At 38.4% G+C, this 14,249-nt stretch overlaps 1 protein-coding gene across 3 annotated transcripts in view; it reads right to left on the bottom strand.

Moving 5' to 3' along the window:
- LOC138851333 (uncharacterized) overlaps positions 1–14,249 on the bottom strand; it is a 79,082-nt gene that overhangs the window by 48,179 nt on the left and 16,654 nt on the right. For all 3 annotated transcript variants that reach the window (XR_011391162.1, XR_011391161.1, XM_070080365.1), the window contains exon 2: positions 2,226–2,292. The gene's annotated coding sequence lies outside the window, so the exon portion shown is untranslated. The remainder of the gene's footprint in view (positions 1–2,225; positions 2,293–14,249) is intronic.

Raw genomic sequence — 14,249 nt, 5'->3', positions numbered from 1 at the left:
TCATAAATGTTACTTTGCTCACTAATGATATGTGGGATAATTTATGTGAGAAATACACGGGTGGCTCAAGAGGTGAATTCGGTGCGAATAGTGGATGGAGTATTAAAAAGACTTGGTGGTTTGAGGGTGGCGCAACTAACGCTGCATCAAATAGTAATAGTGACGAACGTGCTATTGTACAGCAAGATATGGCATGTCGTTGTCATGTACCCGATGATGAGACGTGAGGTGAAACGTTTACAACATGGGTTTTTTAGGTTTATATGGGGATTGGGCTGCAAATGGTTAAGTAGAGCGGTGTTAACACTTCCGGTCAGTCGAGGAGGGCTGGGGCTTATACCTCTGGAAAAGAGGATGATGAGCGTGTACCTAAAACGAAGTTATATAAAGGAGGGGGGCGGGAGGGGAGGTGGACTTGTGAGAGTACGTAACGATATGCAACGGTGGTGGGGGGTAGGGATTTAATAGTTGGTGAGGCCATGTTGAGGTTATTAATGACAGTGAGGGATCCGTCGTGTGTTAAATTGCGGGTCCTCGAAGGAGTGGAAGGCAGGTCAGTGGTGGCTGCTGTTGAAGGGGCATACCCTATGTATGCGTGGAACGAAATATGGACGCGTCTAAAACAATTACGTGTAAAACCGGGTGTTCGGGAGGTAATGTTTAGATTTTTACATGGGATTTTGCCGTCTGGGGTTGTCCTATTCAATAGGAGGATAAGGGAGGGAGGGGAATGTAGAGCGTGTGGAAACATGGAGACAATTTTGCATGTGGTATATTTTTGTGACTGTATAGAAGTTGTGCGGGTCTGGTTAGGAAAGGTGTTCAAGTTAGTGGGTGGGGGAGGGTTGCAGGTGTTGCGGGCTTTAAGTTTGGATATAGGTGGGGTGAGTAAGATGGTGGAGAATGCAGTGGCGTATTTGGTCACTGATATTATATATACGTCATGGGCCATGAGGGAGGTGGGCGTGGATGAGAGGATAAAGGTGTTAGCTGCGACATTTTACAGAACTAAGTGTCGTAATAGGGAAATTTATGGAGGGAGTTGGGAGACTGCTTTTACTGAGGGCTATCGGAGTTTTCGGTTGAGGGATTTATGGGATTTACGTGCAATGTAAGGGGTCGCGGCGGGCTGGCTTCCCGATGAGGACAGTGTGAAAGGGTTTAGTGTGGAAGAGAATGAATATAGCACTAAGATATAAGTGCCTTTGACTGTATGATGAGCGGGTTGTGTGTTGTGAACGATACACGTTCTTCAATTAAATTATTAATTATGCAATTGACAAAGGACGACAGATGTCGTAATGTGATGGAATATTATATATCTGCAACGAAATTATTGGTATGTGTGTAATGAAATGACAAAATGGGTGCACTGTGTGAATGCGAAATATATATATATACATGAAGTATTGCGAGTGGTAGGAAGGCTTCAGTATTTATCGACGTGTGAAGGTCATGCACTGTTATGTTTTGTGCTAACAGACTTACATCTTAGTAGTGGTTTTAATGATATGGGTGAAATATTTTTAGAAAGCTTGACTTATCCTGTTTTCTTATTACATATTGTTTTTTCATGGGAGCTCTATAGAGCTCGTAGGTTTAGGTTACCGTTGAATTGATATATATTATAGGGTAATTGATGGATGACATAGGATTAGGTTTTTGTAGTTTCACTGGTTGTGTTGTAAAGTGTATGTAACATATGTATATATTTATACCTTCCTCGAGGTGATATGTTTGGGTGTTTAGTAGATATACGTTGTACATGAATCATGTAGAATTGAATTTTATATTATATCAATACATTGAGTTATACTGAACGTATCATGTTGTTCAATATGGAATAATGAAAGTGTTTCATACAATATACAGTTATATATAAAGATTGTTACGTGTCAGGTGGATTGACATGCAAGAAGGGGGGGGGGTAGTGTTTTCAGAATGTAAGGTGTACATTCCGTGGCAGGATGTACAATCAGGAATTAGATGTACTTGCCAAGGAGTCTTTAAGTTAGATTTAGTGTTCCAGACATAATATCATTACTTCAAGGATTGAAGTGATCATTGTTTACTGTACAGATTTGTGTCTTTCAGATGTAATATGTTAATTGGAAAGTGCATGTACTATGCAGAATTTTTCATCACTGTTTTCATTATGTAATTTGTCGTTTACTTTTATGTACTATGTATGTCTTTTAAATAAAATATAAAAAAAAAAAACTTACCCGAGAAGTAAGGCTGTTATTGAGTCAGGAGGCGTGCACCACCGTCGGCAACTCAGCCTCCATAATCCTGCACATAAATCAATGAAAATATTAATGAAATGTGTAGGTAGTAGACATAAGTATACTTTATACACCTGTAATACTAAAGCTGGCCTCACTAACTGTTAAAAATACATCAAAGTACTGATTTGATGAGAGTTCTTGTTGACTTGGATAAACTGTCATCGTTAAGACTTTATTGGGTTATCGGTCCTCCTCAGGTCCCACCCTTCTCAATTATATATATATTTGTCTAATATATTTTCTGCAATTTGACGTAGGTACCTCCTGCCTCACCTCACCTTTTGTTTTGGTCACCTGCGCTACCCACTGCCCAGTATGGGCCAGTAGGTCTACAACTATGCTATGTTTTTACCTTGCTTTCTTTTGCAAAAAATTTACATTATTTTTAGTTTATACCATTTGTTTCGTATTTATTAGATAACTGAATTATGATTATTATTATTATTATTATATTTACGGAAAGCACTAAACACGTAGGGGTAACACAGCAACTGAGGAATAGGAGGCAATCAGGTTTGACTCAAGGAAGGGGAGGGTAGCTTCAGTTCCTTAAATCAAGAGCCTGGAGTTTACCTGGAGAGAGTTCCGGGGGTCAACGCCCCCGCGGCCCGGTCTGTGACCAGGCCTCCTGGTGGATCAGAGCCTGATCAACCAGGCTGTTGCTGCTGGCTGCACGCAAACCAACGTACGAGCCACAGCCCGGCTGATCCGGAACTGACTTTAGGTGCTTGTCCAGTGCCAGCTTGAAGACTGCCAGGGGTCTGTTGGTAATCCCCCTTATGTGTGCTGGGAGGCAGTTGAACAGTCTCGGGCCCCTGACACTTATTGTATGGTCTCTTAACGTGCTAGTGACACCCCTGCTTTTCATTGGGGGGATGGTGCATCGTCTGCCAAGTCTTTTGCTTTCGTAGTGAGTGATTTTCGTGTGCAAGTTCGGTACTAGTCCCTCTAGGATTTTCCAGGTGTATATAATCATGTATCTCTCCCTCCTGCATTCCAGGGAATACAGGTTTAGGAACCTCAAGCGCCATTCACTATTGTGGAAAATAATTTCCCAAAATTATACTGTATATTTTTTATAATGTAAATATACCTGATTAATACATTACTATTACTCTAAAGTGTATTTTAAAGAAGAGAACCGACAGGGAAGCTCTGCGCCTGTGCTGAGGAGCTGGGGGAGAGTGGCCATTGTTTTGAATGTGGTACAGGCACGCTAATGAAATGTGCATAAATTTTTCGTCGCTCTTGGGGTTATATTGGGCTTAAACCTCTCAGATAGGAGCTGAAATTGTTGGATGTGCAGTCCTGCATAACGTGAACATTAGGCGAGTGGACAGGACGGTCCAGGAACCCCAGGTAAGTCATGTCTATTTATGTTGGAATTCTGGCCAGTATTTTCTTCATAAATTTAGGCAGGGGGGTTGGTATGACACACCGTAATCTCCAGACTAATTGGTGAGTCTAATTATTATAAATTCTCCTTCAATGTATATGTAATCACGCTTTAAATTTAATATACAGTCCACATATTTATATTAATGTTTTTACCAGAATTCCTGGTGATGTATATTTCATTTGAAATTAATATAGGTCCAGAGTGACTTGTGGATATGACAGTAGTAGGTATCGAAGGACATTCTTTTGCGACCTAGGTGTCCTAAAATTACTATTTGTCTCTGCAACCTTGATAAAGAATAATTATCTTTGTTACCATTTACTGGTATGTATCTTATGAGTTACATCCAGGTAAATTTAATTTTCCACAACTGTCATCAAGACATATCTCAAGGGAAGCAGCGAGGATCGTTGTTAACGTTATAATGTACTTGTCCACTAACATTAGACTATTTTAATCCCTAAAATAGGGCATAAAGTCTATACCCTATAAATTTAAGGTTAACGATAAGTAGGTTTTACCATTTTCACTTGTTTAACGATGCAAAAGATATAACGATACCTAAGGTTTAACGATACATAAGGTATATCGTTCTGTATTTCACTTATGCTTTACGATAAACACTGTATCTTTTCTTCTGTACCGAATACAGCATATATACATCAAGAGGTGTATTTCTCCCAGTGTATATATGAGTGTACTTTAATCCCTGTTTTAGGTATTAAGGTATTCTTTCCTAATTAAGTGCAAAGTGGTTTAAGTCTAATTAAGTGCAAAGTGGTGTAAGTCTAATTAAGTGCAATGTGGTGTAAGTCTAATTCAGTGCAACGTGGTGTAAGTCTAATTAAGTGCAATGTGGTGTAAGTCTAATTCAATGCAACGTGGTGTAAGTCTAATTAAGTGCAATGTGGTGTAAGTCCAATTAAATGCAACGTGGTGTAAGTCTAATTAAGTGCAATGTGGTGTAAGTAATGCTCTTTTATATTGATCCTGTGACTAAGTTTATAGTTAGTCATCTAAGCTGATTGCAAGTCAACTTGCAATCACAATGGATCACATCGAGAGGTGTTTATTTCTCAAGTTTATATACACATTAAACCCTATATCAGACATAAAACATCCTTGACTATAATCGATAGGCTTTAAACCTATTAAACCAAACAACTAGATGGGATGGGTTTTTTTTTTTTTTTTGGGGGGGGGGTCTTGCTGGCGACATCATGGCTGTGATGGAGGCTATAGATAGTTCCTGACTATGGAACTGAACTTCTCCAGGCCGAGGGACTGACAACCTCAAATTCTACGACTACAAGGGTGATGGACTGATTACATCGTCTTCACATCTCTACTGTTCCTGCCTACTTTCTGTATTCGACTGAAGAAGCCTACTGTGTAGGCGAAACGTTTTGGAATAAAGTTGTCTAACTGTTGCATATGTGTCTTACCTAACAACCTGTCGGTATTGTATACCATTTTGATGTTCAGAATTGTGTATATTGCATTTTTATGTATTTGACCAATTCTGTACCCTCGTGTTTTTTTTCACTTCTGGTATGATTGGGTGGAGATTTTTTTTATCATACCTTAAAAAACGTTTATTCGTAGTTTGGATTATACCCTAAGTGTTGAGTAACACAGCGTGTTAAAGCAAGCAGTGAGACGGGCGTGTCACAAGGCTCGCTGCTACCCTGACAACTCGTGACCAAAGTAAACACAAGTGTTGGTTAGTGCGCTCTTCAGTAATCCCTGTCCCACAAACCACATTCCATAAACCCTGTCCTACAAGCCATGTCCCACAAATGCCGTTCCTTAACTCATGTCCCACAAGCGCCGTCCCCCAGGCCATGTCCCACAAACGCAGTCCCATCAGTCTCAACACAAGTCCTGTCCCACAAGTACCGCCCCACAAGCACTGTCCCACAGAGTTCCACAAGTGCCGTCCCACAAACTGTTTCACAAGCGTCGTCCCAGTTTCACAAGCGTCGTCCCAGTTTCACAAGCGTTGTCCCAGTTTCACAAACACAGTCCCAGAGTTGGTCTCTTCTGTCCCCCTGAGAGGTATAAGCGTAATACATTGGAAGATGGTACTTCCCATTTAACAGTAACTCCAGTTCTGCTGGAACGAAGCCTCCGAGGCTTTCATAGCTACTGAATCATAGCGCTAATAGTATACAATACCGACAGGGTGACGAATCAGACACGTGCAACACCTGGATATCTTTATTCTAAAGATTTTTCGCTGATCAATGACTTTATTAATTCAGCACAGAGGTATTGCAAGGTGTTGAAATTGGAGACAGTAATCAATCCCTCAGCCTAGAATTTAAGCCCTACATGAAGGTGGTCACCATAGTCAGATATATCATGACTATGGGAGTTAACACTAATGATAGTATACACTGAGAGGTATACATATCTCAGTGTATATACACACAATGTTAATGTCTGTTTCCAGGATTAAAGTATTCTTGTTGTTGGTACACAGTGCAGGTGAGGTGTAGTTTTTATGACGCACTTGCAGTCGATATAGGCTTTGAACCTAACATACTAGTTTGGTTCTATCTGCCTATTACCTTCAGGTCTGGCAACACTGTGGATAAATCACTCAAAGATCAGCTTTTGGTGCTAAAAACGTTTGGTGCAGGAAGAACATTATCAAGTCTAGCCTTATATCAAGTGTATTCTTTTATCAAGTGTATTCTTTTATCAAGTCTAGTCTTGTATCAAGTCTAGTCTTGTATCAAGTCTAGTCTTGTATCAAGTCTAGTCTTGTATCAAGTCTAGTCTTGTATCAAGTCTAGTCTTGTATCAAGTCTAGTCTTGTATCAAGTCTAGTCTTGTATCAAGTCTAGTCTTTCATCAAGTCTAGTCTTGTATCAAGTCTAGTCTTGTATCAAGTCTAGTCTTGTATCAAGTCTAGTCTTGTATCAAGTCTAGTCTTGTATCAAGTCTAGTCTTGTATCAAGTCTAGTCTTGTATCATCAGTCTAGTCTTGTATCAAGTCTAGTCTTGTATCAAGTCTAGTCTTGTATCAAGTCTAGTCTTGTAAGTCTAGTCTTGTATCAAGTCTAGTCTTGTATCAAGTCTAGTCTTGTATCAAGTCTAGTCTTGTATCAAGTCTAGTCTTGTATCAAGTCTAGTCTTGTATCAAGTCTAGTCTTGTATCAAGTCTAGTCTTGTATCAAGTCTAGTCTTGTATCAAGTCTAGTCTTGTATCAAGTCTAGTCTTGTATCAAGTCTAGTCTTGTATCAAGTCTAGTCTTGTATCAAGTCTAGTCTTGTATCAAGTCTAGTCTTGTATCAAGTCTAGTCTTGTATCAAGTCTAGTCTTGTATCAAGTCTAGTCTTGTATCAAGTCTAGTCTTGTATCAAGTCTAGTCTTCTTGTATCAAGTCTAGTCTTGTATCAAGTCTAGTCTTGTATCAAGTCTAGTCTTGTATCAAGTCTAGTCTTGTATCAAGTCTTGTATCAAGTCTAGTCTTGTATCAAGTCTAGTCTTGTATCAAGTCTAGTCTTGTATCAAGTCTAGTCTTGTATCAAGTCTAGTCTTGTATCAAGTCTAGTCTTGTATCAAGTCTAGTCTTGTATCAAGTCTAGTCTTGTATCAAGTCTAGTCTTGTATCAAGTCTAGTCTTGTATCAAGTCTAGTCTTGTATCAAATCTAGTCTTGTATCAAGTCTAGTCTTGTATCAAGTCTAGTCTTGTATCAAGTCTAGTCTTGTATCAAGTCTAGTCTTGTATCAAGTCTAGTCTTGTATCAAGTCTAGTCTTGTATCAAGTCTAGTCTTGTATCAAGTCTAGTCTTGTATCAAGTCTAGTCTTGTATCAAGTCTAGTCTTTCATCAAGTCTAGTCTTTCATCAAGTCTAGTCTTGTATCAAGTCTAGTCTTGTATCAAGTCTAGTCTTGTATCAAGTCTAGTCTTGTATCAAGTCTAGTCTTGTATCAAGTCTAGTCTTGTATCAAGTCTAGTCTTGTATCAAGTCTAGTCTTGTATCAAGTCTAGTCTTGTATCAAGTCTAGTCTTGTATCAAGTCTAGTCTTGTATCAAGTCTAGTCTTGTATCAAGTCTAGTCTTGTATCAAGTCTAGTCTTGTATCAAGTCTAGTCTTGTATCATCTAAGTCTAGTCTTGTATCAAGTCTAGTCTTGTATCAAGTCTAGTCTTGTATCAAGTCTAGTCTTGTATCAAGTCTAGTCTTGTATCAAGTCTAGTCTTGTATCAAGTCTAGTCTTGTATCAAGTCTAGTCTTGTATCAAGTCTAGTCTTGTATCAAGTCTAGTCTTGTATCAAGTCTAGTCTTGTATCAAGTCTAGTCTTGTATCAAGTCTAGTCTTGTATCAAGTCTAGTCTTGTATCAAGTCTAGTCTTGTATCAAGTCTAGTCTTGTATCAAGTCTAGTCTTGTATCAAGTCTAGTCTTGTATCAAGTCTAGTCTTGTATCAAGTCTAGTCTTGTATCAAGTCTAGTCTTGTATCAAGTCTAGTCTTGTATCAAGTCTAGTCTTGTATCAAGTCTAGTCTTGTATCAAGTCTAGTCTTGTATCAAGTCTAGTCTTGTATCAAGTCTAGTCTTTCATCAAGTCTAGTCTTGTATCAAGTCTAGTCTTGTATCAAGTCTAGTCTTGTATCAAGTCTAGTCTTGTATCAAGTCTAGTCTTGTAGTCTAGTCTTGTATCAAGTCTAGTCTTGTATCAAGTCTAGTCTTGTATCAAGTCTAGTCTTGTATCAAGTCTAGTCTTGTATCAAGTCTAGTCTTGTATCAAGTCTAGTCTTGTATCAAGTCTAGTCTTGTATCAAGTCTAGTCTTGTATCAAGTCTAGTCTTGTATCAAGTCTAGTCTTGTATCAAGTCTAGTCTTGTATCAAGTCTAGTCTTGTATCAAGTCTAGTCTTGTATCAAGTCTAGTCTTGTATCAAGTCTAGTCTTGTATCAAGTCTAGTCTTGTATCAAGTCTAGTCTTGTATCAAGTCTAGTCTTGTATCAAGTCTAGTCTTGTATCAAGTCTAGTCTAGTCCTGTATCAAGTCTAGTCTTGTATCAAGTCTAGTCTTGTATCAAGTCTAGTCTTGTATCAAGTCTAGTCTTGTATCAAGTCTAGTCTTGTATCAAGTCTAGTCTTTCATCAAGTTTAGTCTTGTATCAAGTCTAGTCTTGTATCAAGTCTAGTCTTGTATCAAGTCTAGTCTTGTATCAAGTCTAGTCTTGTATCAAGTCTAGTCTTGTATCAAGTCTAGTCTTGTATCAAGTCTAGTCTTGTATCAAGTCTAGTCTTGTATCAAGTCTAGTCTTGTATCAAGTCTAGTCTTGTATCAAGTCTAGTCTTGTATCAAGTCTAGTCTTGTATCAAGTCTAGTCTTGTATCAAGTCTAGTCTTGTATCAAGTCTAGTCTTGTATCAAGTCTAGTCTTGTATCAAGTCTAGTCTTGTATCAAGTCTAGTCTTGTATCAAGTCTAGTCTTGTATCAAGTCTAGTCTTGTATCAAGTCTAGTCTTGTATCAAGTCTAGTCTTGTATCAATCAAGTCTAGTCTTGTATCAAGTCTTGTATCAAGTCTAGTCTTGTATCAAGTCTAGTCTTGTATCATCAAGTCTAGTCTTGTATCAAGTCTAGTCTTGTATCAAGTCTAGTCTTGTATCAAGTCTAGTCTTGTATCAAGTCTAGTCTTGTATCAAGTCTAGTCTTGTATCAAGTCTAGTCTTGTATCAAGTCTAGTCTTGTATCAAGTCTAGTCTTGTATCAAGTCTAGTCTTGTATCAAGTCTAGTCTTGTATCAAGTCTAGTCTTGTATCAAGTCTAGTCTTGTATCAAGTCTAGTCTTGTATCAAGTCTAGTCTTGTATCAAGTCTAGTCTTGTATCAAGTCTAGTCTTGTATCAAGTCTAGTCTTGTATCAAGTCTAGTCTTGTATCAAGTCTAGTCTTGTATCAAGTCTAGTCTTGTATCAAGTCTAGTCTTGTATCATCAAGTCTAGTCTAGTCTTGTATCAAGTCTAGTCTTGTATCAAGTCTAGTCTTGTATCAAGTCTAGTCTTGTATCAAGTCTAGTCTTGTATCAAGTCTAGTCTTGTATCAAATCTAGTCTTGTATCAAGTCTAGTCTTGTATCAAGTCTAGTCTTGTATCAAGTCTAGTCTTGTATCAAGTCTAGTCTTGTATCAAGTCTAGTCTTGTATCAAGTCTAGTCTTGTATCAAGTCTAGTCTTGTATCAAGTCTAGTCTTGTATCAAGTCTAGTCTTGTATCAAGTCTAGTCTTGTATCAAGTCTAGTCTTGTATCAAGTCTAGTCTTGTATCAAGTCTAGTCTTGTATCAAGTCTAGTCTTGTATCAAGTCTAGTCTTGTATCAAGTCTAGTCTTGTATCAAGTCTAGTCTTGTATCAAGTCTAGTCTTGTATCAAGTCTAGTCTTGTATCAAGTCTAGTCTTGTATCAAGTCTAGTCTTGTATCAAGTCTAGTCTTGTATCAAGTCTAGTCTTGTATCAAGTCTAGTCTTGTATCAAGTCTAGTCTTGTATCAAGTCTAGTCTTGTATCAAGTCTAGTCTTGTATCAAGTCTAGTCTTGTATCAAGTCTAGTCTTGTATCAAGTCTAGTCTTGTATCAAGTCTAGTCTTGTATCAAGTCTAGTCTTGTATCAAGTCTAGTCTTGTATCAAGTCTAGTCTTGTATCAAGTCTAGTCTTGTATCAAGTCTAGTCTTGTATCAAGTCTAGTCTTGTATCAAGTCTAGTCTTGTATCAAGTCTAGTCTTGTATCAAGTCTAGTCTTGTATCAAGTCTTGTATCAAGTCTAGTCTTGTATCAAGTCTAGTCTTGTATCAAGTCTAGTCTTGTATCAAGTCTAGTCTTGTATCAAGTCTAGTCTTTCATCAAGTCTAGTCTTGTATCAAGTCTAGTCTTTCATCAAGTCTAGTCTTTCATCAAGTCTAGTCTTGTATCAAGTCTAGTCTTGTATCAAGTCTAGTCTTGTATCAAGTCTAGTCTTGTATCAAGTCTAGTCTTGTATCAAGTCTAGTCTTGTATCAAGTCTAGTCTTGTATCAAGTCTAGTCTTGTATCAAGTCTAGTCTTGTATCAAGTCTAGTCTTGTATCAAGTCTAGTCTTGTCTTGTATCAAGTCTAGTCTTGTATCAAGTCTAGTCTTGTATCAAGTCTAGTCTTGTATCAAGTCTAGTCTTTCATCAAGTCTAGTCTTGTATCAAGTCTAGTCTTGTATCAAGTCTAGTCTTGTATCAAGTCTAGTCTTGTATCAAGTCTAGTCTTGTATCAAGTCTAGTCTTTCATCAAGTCTAGTCTTGTATCAAGTCTAGTCTTGTATCAAGTCTAGTCTTGTATCAAGTCTAGTCTTTCATCAAGTCTAGTCTTGTATCAAGTCTAGTCTTGTATCAAGTCTAGTCTTGTATCAAGTCTAGTCTTGTATCAAGTCTAGTCTTGTATCAAGTCTAGTCTTGTATCAAGTCTAGTCTTTCATCAAGTCTAGTCTTTCATCAAGTCTAGTCTTTCATCAAGTCTAGTCTTTCATCAAGTCTAGTCTTTCATCAAGTCTAGTCTTTCATCAAGTCTAGTCTTTCATCAAGTCTAGTCTTGTATCAAGTCTAGTCTTGTATCAAGTCTAGTCTTGTATCAAGTCTAGTCTTGTATCAAGTCTAGTCTTGTATCAAGTCTAGTCTTGTATCAAGTCTAGTCTTGTATCAAGTCTAGTCTTGTATCAAGTCTAGTCTTGTATCAAGTCTAGTCTTGTATCAAGTCTAGTCTTGTATCAAATCTAGTCTTGTATCAAGTCTAGTCATCAAGTCTAGTCTTGTATCAAGTCTAGTCTTGTATCAAGTCTAGTCTTGTATCAAGTCTAGTCTTGTATCAAGTCTAGTCTTGTATCAAGTCTAGTCTTCTTGTATCAAGTCTAGTCTTGTATCAAGTCTAGTCTTGTATCAAGTCTAGTCTTGTATCAAGTCTAGTCTTGTATCAAGTCTAGTCTTGTATCAAGTCTAGTCTTGTATCAAGTCTAGTCTTGTATCAAGTCTAGTCTTGTATCAAGTCTAGTCTTGTATCAAGTCTAGTCTTGTATCAAGTCTAGTCTTGTATCAAGTCTAGTCTTGTATCAAGTCTAGTCTTGTATCAAGTCTAGTCTTGTATCAAGTCTAGTCTTGTATCAAGTCTAGTCTTGTATCAAGTCTAGTCTTGTATCAAGTCTAGTCTTGTATCAAGTCTAGTCTTGTATCAAGTCTAGTCTGTATCAAGTTCAGTCCTGTATCAAGTCTAGTCCTGTATCAAGTCTAGTCTTTCATCAAGTTTAGTCTTGTATCAAGTCTAGTCTTGTATCAAGTCTAGTCTTGTATCAAGTCTAGTCTTTCATCAAGTCTAGTCTTGTATCAAGCCTAGTCTTGTATCAAGTCTAGTCTTGTATCAAGTCTAGTCTTTCATCAAGTCTAGTCTTGTATCAAGTCTAGTCCTGTATCAAGTCTAGTCTTGTATCAAGTCTAGTCTTGTATCAAGTCTAGTCTTGTATCAAGTCTAGTCTTGTATCAAGTCTAGTCTTGTATCAAGTCTAGTCTTGTATCAAGTCTAGTCTTGTATCAAGTCTAGTCTTGTATCAAGTCTAGTCTTGTATCAAGTCTAGTCTTGTCTAGTCTTTATCAAGTCTAGTCTTGTATCAAGTCTTGTATCAAGTCTAGTGTATCAAGTCTAGTCTTGTATCAAGTCTAGTCTTGTATCAAGTCTAGTCTTGTCTATCAAAGTCTAGTCTTGTATCAAGTCTAGTCTTGTATCAAGTCTAGTCTTGTATCAAGTCTAGTCTTGTATCAAGTCTAGTCTAGTCCTGTATCAAGTCTAGTCTTGTATCAAGTCTAGTCTTGTATCAAGTCTAGTCTTGTATCAAGTCTAGTCTTGTATCAAGTCTAGTCTTGTATCAAGTCTAGTCTTGTATCAAGTCTAGTCTTGTATCAAGTCTAGTCTTGTATCAAGTCTAGTCTTGTATCAAGTCTAGTCTTGTATCAAGTCTAGTCTTGTATCAAGTCTAGTCTTGTATCAAGTCTAGTCTTGTATCAAGTCTAGTCTTGTATCAAGTCTAGTCTTGTATCAAGTCTAGTCTTGTATCAAGTCTAGTCTTGTATCAAGTCTAGTCTTGTATCAAGTCTAGTCTTGTATCAAGTCTAGTCTTGTATCAAGTCTAGTCTTTCATCAAGTCTAGTCTTGTATCAAGTCTAGTCTTGTATCAAGTCTAGTCTTTCATCAAGTCTAGTCTTGTATCAAGTCTAGTCTTGTATCAAGTCTAGTCTTGTATCAAGTCTAGTCTTGTATCAAGTCTAGTCTTGTATCAAGTCTAGTCTTGTATCAAGTCTAGTCTTGTATCAAGTCTAGTCTTGTATCAAGTCTAGTCTTGTATCAAGTCTAGTCTTGTATCAAGTCTAGTCTTGTATCAAGTCTAGTCTTGTATCAAGTCTAGTCTTGTATCAAGTCTAGTCTTGTATCAAGTCTAGTCTTGTATCAAGTCTAGTCTTGTATCAAGTCTAGTCTTGTATCAAGTCTAGTCTTGTATCAAGTCTAGTCTTGTATCAAGTCTAGTCTTGTATCAAGTCTAGTCTTGTATCAAGTCTAGTCTTGTATCAAGTCTAGTCTTGTATCAAGTCTAGTCTTGTATCAAGTCTAGTCTTTCATCAAGTCTACAAGCGTGGCACCAGCGTGGCACCAGCGTGGCACCAGCGTGGCACCAGCGTGGCACCAGCGTGGCACCAGCGTGGCACCAGCGTGGCACCAGCGTGGCACCAGCGTGGCACCAGCGTGGCACCAGCGTGGCACCAGCGTGGCACCAGGTATGGCTACTGGAGTATAGGAATTTCTTGAAACTGGTCACAGGTATTCTTGATAAATAAACAGATAACCCGCACATAGGAGAGAGGAGCTTACGACAACGTTTCGGCCCGACTTGGACCATATACAAAGTCACATATACAGAAGTGTGACTTTGTAAATGGTCCAAGTTGGACAGAAACGTCGTCCTAAGCTCCTCTTATGTGCAGGTTATTCGTATATTGTTCCAGTCACGGTATTATGCCTTTTGTTTTTTATGACTCACGAAATCGTAATGACACGATTGCAAACAAACCATGCCACGGGCGGGGTTAGAACCTGCGGTCAGAGAGCCTCTCTGATCGCGGGTTCTAACCTCGCCCGTGGTATGTTTTGTTCTTGACTCGATAAAGCTTATCTTGAAAGAAACGTTTTAATATTTATTGCCTTGGTTATGTTTGTTTCTGTCTTCATGTGCATACTAACCGGTCTCACGTAGGTAACGCAAGGTAACTCGTATATAATGTATAATATTCTGGATTTAGTAGTGTAAGTGTCGCGTATAATTAATATCCACAGAGATGGGAGGGGGTAGGAGTCGACGAAGCTGTTAGCTGTAGAGTATAATGTGGAGGTTAGAGGGTGGGCCATCGTAAGCATGGGTGGGCCACCGTAAGCATGGGTGGGCCACTGTAAGAATGGGAGGGCCACCGTAAGCATGGGTGGGCCACTGTAAGCATGGGTGGGCCACCGTAAACATTAATGGACCACCGTAAGCATGGGTG

Source organism: Cherax quadricarinatus, unplaced genomic scaffold, assembly GCF_038502225.1.
Source record: "Cherax quadricarinatus isolate ZL_2023a unplaced genomic scaffold, ASM3850222v1 Contig354, whole genome shotgun sequence".
NCBI lineage: Eukaryota > Metazoa > Arthropoda > Malacostraca > Decapoda > Parastacidae > Cherax > Cherax quadricarinatus.
This window is presented reverse-complemented; position numbering and strand designations above follow the sequence as displayed.